Source organism: Chrysochloris asiatica, unplaced genomic scaffold (assembly GCF_000296735.1).
Source record: "Chrysochloris asiatica unplaced genomic scaffold, ChrAsi1.0 scaffold00170, whole genome shotgun sequence".
Lineage (NCBI taxonomy): Eukaryota > Metazoa > Chordata > Mammalia > Afrosoricida > Chrysochloridae > Chrysochloris > Chrysochloris asiatica.
The window spans coordinates 5,999,646-6,005,889 of NW_006408688.1; positions in this window are offsets into that span (position 1 = coordinate 5,999,646).

The following is a 6,244-nucleotide window of genomic DNA, read 5'->3' on the forward strand; positions in this document are numbered from 1 at the left end:
AATTGAAATCCTGGTGTGGCACTGTAGGATAAGTTCTGGGCTGCTAACTACAAAGTTGGCAGTTCAAGGCCACCAACCAATCCTTGAAAACCCTATCCAGGGCTGTTGTAAGTAGGAACTGACTCAACAGCACTTAACAACAACAACATAGATAACTGGGGCTTCCTGGTGAAAAGCTGTAGTATAAGCATTGGACAGCTAGTCATAAGGTCAGCAGTTCAGACCCACTAGCTGCTCCTCAGAAGCCCTATATAGGGTCACAGTGAGTCGGAACTGACTTGACTGCACTTAACAAAAACAATAACATCGATAATTGGCAACATAAATACAAAATAACAAGTAATATTTAAATTTGCATGAGAAATTAGAGAAACAAAACTTAACATTAAAAACAAAAGGCACTGTTAAGTACGTGTCTCCTTAGTAGCTAGAAAAGACTGACTGAGAAGCTTCTCAGAATACCTGCTCAGGATTAAACAGAAAATTAGAAAGGTAACTAAAACATACACCAATTCTTTCCTTTGTTAAAACTCTTTGACAATAATAAGTTGAAATTTGGAAGGTAGTTTTCTTCTTAATTGAGTCATTGCTATTATTTTTATTATCATGTATATATATATATATATATATAAACTTTTATTGTGAATTGAGTGATAGTTTACATGGAAGAAAAGTTTTGCACTCATCTTATCTTATTTTGTTTCATTGTAATGATTATAATCCCTTCCATGCATCATCATTTAATAGTATTTGCTTCTGTTCCCTCTGGGTTTTTTGCTTGTTTGTTTTTTTGATGTACACAAATACACTCAGGAATATACAATCATTTAAACAACCAAAAGGCACATTCTGAAAGCTTGCCTCCTGGCTGCGAGCACACAGCCTTTCTCTTTTCGTGAGTCTAGAGAACTCAGCTGCTCTATCTCTCAGTGCCATCACCTCTGCCTCCATCTCTGGTGTCGCTGGTTCTCTGGTTATGGTCCCATGTTCTACTCATGCTCTTCTCTCTTGATGTCCTAGGCTCCTCTGTTCTTGGAATGTAAGATTAACTACTTCCCCATTTTTGTTATAAAACTTCTAAATTTACAATTGTGACAATAGCAATTAGTCATGATAACAATTACCACTATTTAATCACATGAATCTTATCCCCATCTCCTTTCACCAGACCCATATAGATAGAAACTGTTCAGTGGGGATTCTACCTTCCTCTGGTGTTTATAAACCACTAGAATCTCTCTGAATAGTCTTTCAAGGGTCTGTGACCCATGCCCCTAATCTTATGATATTGTGATGGATTTGTATGGTGTCAACATGGCTGTGCTTGAGCCAAATTTCCCAGAATTCCCTCCTCTTCAAATTACCAGGTTAATGTGGGCCTAAGAGACATTTTGCCCAAAATTTGGGAGGCGAAAGCAGAACAGCAGCCATCTCACATTTTCCTGCTTGAAATGGGGTGCAGGACATGGTGCCTTGTTAGAACTCATGCAAGTTGTCACATATCTGTAGGCTTACCAGGCTCTGCCGGGTCCTCCTTCTGGATCAGCTTCCCTGGCTTCTGGATCAGGTATATGCTTAGCTCTAAGATGGAAGGCAGGTCCTCACTTCTTTATTATGTGTGTCTTTGCCTCCTGTTTCATATCCATTTTCTTTTCCCAGCTGTTTCAGCTATCAACAACAGACACAGAAACCAGTGTTTCATCCCTTTCCTTACACCATTTAACTCATTTCTGGGGGTGGTGGTGTGCCATTGAGTCAGTTCCAACTCATAGCAACCCTGAATAGAGTTTCCGAGACTGTAAAATCTTTGCAAGTATAGAAAGTCTCATCTTTCTCTCATGGAACCACTGGTGGACTCAAACTGCTGGCCTTGCAGTTAACAGCCCAACACATAACCCACTATGCTACCACATCTACAATACTGAAATGTCAAACCCCTGTAATTAAACATACATACACACACACACACATATATATGTAATTAAATCAAACCCCTGTAATTAAAAATACACACACACACACACACATATATATTATACACAACTATATCCTGTACAGGGTCGCTATGGGTCGGTACCGACTCAACGGCACTTAACAACAACAACAACATATATATATACACACAACTATATATAGTTGTTGTTGTTGTTAAGTACCGTGGAGTCAGTTCCAACTCATAGTGACCCCACACAGGGTTTCTGAGGCTGTAAATCTTTATGGGAGCAGAAAGTGTCATCTTTCTCTTGTGTAACAGCTGGTAGTTTCGATATTATCATACTTACTTTATAACTAATATACAAATAAATAAGAATGAAACTAAGAAAATGTATTAATCCTATAAATTCTTATTTAACTGAAGTTTCTCTTAGTGCTAGGTTTTTGCTCTTGTTAGGTGTGATCAAGTCGGTTCATAATTACTCTGTATACCACAGAATTAAACACTTATGCCATCCCCACAACTGTTGCTATACCTGAGCTCAATGGTTGCAGTCACTGTGTTATCCTATCTCATTGATGGTCTTCCTCTTTTCCACCAACCCTCTACTTTACCAAGCATGATGTCCTTCTCCAGGAACTGGTCCTTCCTGATAAACATGTCCAAAGTATGTGAGACAAAGTCTTGCTATCTTCATTTCTAAGCAGCATTCTGGCGGTACTTCCAAAACAGATCTGATCATTCTTTCCAATGTACCTACTGGTCATCTGATACATATCCTTTTGCCCACCCAGTTTTCCATGTCCTGCTCTATTCTTTTCCTGTATCACATATCACCACTATAACTAACCTCTTTAGTATGCTTACTTATTATGTCTAGGAGTCCTGGATGATGCTATAGGATAAGCACTGGACTTCTAACCACAAAGTCAGTGGTTCAAGCCCAGGCACTTTTTGGAAACATATACAGGGTCACTCACTATGAGCTGGGACTGGCTCAATGGCACTTAACAACAACATCATTACTGGAAAATTGGAAGTCATCAAAAATGAAATTGAACACATTAAGATTGATATCCTAGGTAACAGGGAGCTGAAATGGACTATTTTGAATCTGAGAAGCATATGATTTACTATACTGGGAATGAAAAATTGAAAAGGAATGGCATCACATTCATCATTAAAAAGAACATTTCAAGATCTATCACCTATAAGAAAGACCAATTAATACCACTATTATTCAAATTTACTAACTAACCACTAAAGCCACTGATGATGAAATTGAAGAATTTTAACAGTTTCTTCAGTATGAAATGCCTCAGACATGCAATTAGGATGCATTGATAATTACTGGTGATTGGAATGTAAAAGGTGGGGAAAAAGAGAAAGGATCAGTAGTTGGAAAATATGACTTTGTTGGTAGAAATGATCCTGGAGATCATATGATAGAATTTCGCAAGACCAATGACTTACACATTGAAAATATCTTTCTGAACAACATAAACAGTGACTATATGTGGTTGTTATTGTTAGGTCCCATCCAGCCAGTACTGACTCATAGCGACCCTAGGCACAACAGTCCTGTGCCAGCCTCACAATTATTGCTACATTTGAGCCCAATGATGCTGCCACTCTGCCAGTCTATCTCATTGGGGTCTTCCTCTTTTCCTTCAACCCTCTACTTTACCAAACATTACATCCTTCTCCAGGGACAGGTTCCTCCTGACAATATGTCCGAAGCATGAGAGATGAAGTCCGGGCAGATGAAGTCTGGGCATCCTGGCTTCCAAGGGCATTCTGGCTGCGCTTCTTCCAACACAGATCTATTTGTTCTTTTGGCAGTCCATGGTACTTTTTTTTTTTATTTTTTTTTTAAGTTTTTATCGTGAATTGGTTGATAGTTTACATGAGAGGACAACAGTTTTACACTCACCCTCCGTATTTTGTTTCATTGCAATGATTATGATCCCCTCAGTGCATCATCATTCAATGGTATTTGCTTCTATCCCCTCTGTTTGTTTGGGTTTTTTGTTTTGTTTTGTTTTGAATGTATACAAAAACACTCAGGAATATATAATCATTTAAACAACCAAGGAGCACATTCTGCAAGCGTGCTTCCTGCCCGCCAGCACACAGCCTTTCTCTTTCCATGAGTCTAGAGTCCTCAGCTGCTCTGTCTCTCCATGTCATAATCTCTGCCTCCATCTTGGTGTTGCTGCTTCTCTGGTTAGGGTCCCACATTCTGCTCATGCTCATCTTCTTTGATGGTACTAGGGTCCTCTGTTTCTGGAATGTAAGATTAACTACTCCCCCCTTTTTGTTACAAAATGTCTACCTTTACAATTGTGACAATCGCAATTAGTCTTGATAACAAAGTCCATGGTACTTTTAATATTCTCCTTCAACACCATAACTCAAATGCATCCATTCTTTTATGGACTTCCTTATTCACTGTCCAACTTTCACATGCATATGAAATTATTGAAAATACCATGGTTTGGGTCAGGCAAAACTTAGTCTTCAAACTGACATCTTGGCTCTTGAACACTTCAAAGCGGTCTTGTACAACAGATTTGCCTAATGCAATACGCCGTTTAATTTCTTGGCTGCTGCTTCCATGCGTGATGATGGTTGATCCGAGCAAAATGAAGTCTTTGACAACTTCAATCATTTTCTCCATGTTGTTTATTGGTCCCGTGGTGAGGATTTTTGAGGTGCAACCCATACATAAGGGTGTAGCTTTTGATGATCATCAATATATTAAGCACTCTTCCCTTTCAGCAAGCATGGTTGTATCATCTGCATATTGCAGGTTGTTAATGAGTCTTCCTGCAATCCTGATGCCACATTTTTCTTCATATAATCCAGCTTCCTGGATTATATGGTCAGCATAAAGATTGAATTAAGTATAGTGAAAGAATACAAACCTGGCACACACCTTTACTAATTTTAAACACTTCGGTGTTCCCTTGTTCTATATGAACAACTGCCTCTTGGTCTATGTACAGGTTACTCATGAGCACAATTAAGTGTTCCAGAACACTCATTCTTCACAGTGTTGTCCAAAACTTGTCATAATCCAAATAATCAAAAGTCTTTGCATAGTCAATTAAGCAGAGAAAAACATTTTTCTGGTGTTCTTTGCTAGACTTCACCAAATGGAATACAGAAGAATCAAATTGACTACACAACAACAACATTAGCAAAATATTGAATGATGCAGAAAGCATCAAAAGAAAATGGAAGGAATACACAGTCACTATACAAAACAGAATTGATCAAAGTTCCGTAATTTTAAGATATATGCTTTTAGGGATAAAGTCCAAGCTGCAATGAAGAAGGCACCGGTAAAAATACAAAACTTCGGCAATTGATGGAATACAAATTGAAATATTTAAACAAACTGGTGCAGAGCTGGAAGCAATCAGTAGGGATTGCACCTCAATATAAAGAATACAAAAATTCTCACAACTGGATCAATAAATAACATCATGATAAACAGAAAAAAGATTGATGCTGTCAAATGCTTCATTTTGTTTGGATCCATTAACTTGTACTCTCTTTGTATTATCTTGGTCTCTTTTTGTACTTGTCATATATGTATTTCTTACTTTGGATTTCAGTAGACAGCTTGACTAAGAAACAGCATTATTTTTATTCTTTTCCTCTGTGATAACTAGCATGGACCTCATAAGTAGTTGGTGGTCAATAAAAATTTGCAGTGATCTGAATTGAATCTTATTACTCTTCGGGAACAAAGTAGTGAGAAACCCTGATGCTGGTGGTCTTTCTATATTGAGGCCAATCTGTTTGCTATTACCTGTATCCCACCTGCTGTCGTTACTAGTGTTAAACTCCATCTGCTACTCCTTTTTCTCTTCCAAACCTGAGTTGGCACTAAATCTGCCAGGCTCTAATTGACATTTGCCTAGTCAGCATTACTATTTTGTAATGATTTTTCTAATGACTAAAGTTCTGTTTTTATACCTCCTATGAGTATCTTCGAAATATGAGCAAGGACATAGGTACTGAAATCAAAACAATCTGTTAAAACTATTTGAAAAGCACTAAACAAGCCTTCAGGTTTGGATGTGAAGTGGGAATTACAGATGGAAGAAAATGACCTTGAGGAGTCATGTTCTGGCTCTTGATCGTCTCTCCTCTAAGATGAGAGAATCAGGTATAATGCCTTAAGCACCCTTCCAAATGCTGTTTCTCACAGCAAAAGTTTATCCTTTAGGGCAGCTTTATTGCCACCTCCTTCATGAGTCTATTTGTTCAACTCCTACAATGTATAATTCTCACATA